General features: G+C 38.5%; 1 non-coding gene across 1 annotated transcript; it reads right to left on the bottom strand.

Moving 5' to 3' along the window:
- Positions 1 to 526: 526 nt before the first annotated feature.
- Positions 527 to 633, bottom strand: LOC136231478 (small nucleolar RNA R71). Its single transcript, XR_010689858.1, has one exon. It is a non-coding gene; the product is annotated as a small nucleolar RNA R71 (small nucleolar RNA).
- Between the last annotated feature and the right edge of the window lie 270 nt (positions 634 to 903).

The raw sequence follows: 903 nt of genomic DNA, 5'->3' as shown, positions 1-903 counted from the left end.
CGTGCGAAATTTCAAGTTCATGCGCAGTTCTCGAAGTTCAGGCACGTCACCAGATCCCATTGACCCAGAAATTGAAAGAACCCTTAAAAAGAACAAGAAAGAAAAGAAAAAGAAAAACAAAACCCCAATAAAAACTAAAATTACCGAGCCAGAAGTTATGGCCACACTTATGGATTACGCTAGGCCAGGAGTGGTCGGTGTAACAAACAGTATAGTTAGACCCCAAATTAATGCACATCATTTTGAAATTAAGCCTGCGTTGCTTAATATGTTGCAAAATAATGTAACGTTTTACGGGTTACCTAACGAAAATCCTAATACCCATTTGACAAATTTCTTAGAAATTTTTGACACTTTTAAAATTACTGATGTAACTGCAGAAGCAATCAAACTTCGCCTTTTTCCTTTTACTTTGAAGGATCGAGCCAAAGAATGGTTAACTTCTATGCCAGCCGCATCAATTGAGACTTGGGAGCAATTAGCCCAAGCATTTTTATCAAAATTTTTCCCTTTAGCAAAAACCACAAGAGTCATTAAAGAGTTAACATCTTTTTCTCAAAATGATAATGAAACTCTTTATGAGGCTTGGGAACGTTTTAAAGAACTTCAACTTTTATGCCCACACCACCAATTGCCCGCCGAACTTTTAATGCAAACATTTTACAATGGACTAAATCCTACAACTAGAGGTTCATTGGACGCTATGTCTGGAGGGTTATTCATGAAGAAAACATCTGCCCAAGCAAGAGAACTTTTGGAGGAAATGGCAATCAACAGCAGTATGTGGCCCGCGGAACGTGGACACGTACCATCAGCGAAACCATCATCCTCAACAACATCATCAGTTAAAGGTATAGTGAATCTTGATCCAGTAGCAATGTTGCAAGCCCAATTTTCTGCCTT

This window comes from Euphorbia lathyris, chromosome 5 (genome assembly GCF_963576675.1).
Source record: "Euphorbia lathyris chromosome 5, ddEupLath1.1, whole genome shotgun sequence".
Classification (NCBI taxonomy): domain Eukaryota; kingdom Viridiplantae; phylum Streptophyta; class Magnoliopsida; order Malpighiales; family Euphorbiaceae; genus Euphorbia; species Euphorbia lathyris.
The sequence above is the reverse complement of the archived record's forward strand: the minus strand, read 5'-3'. Positions and strand labels throughout refer to the sequence as shown.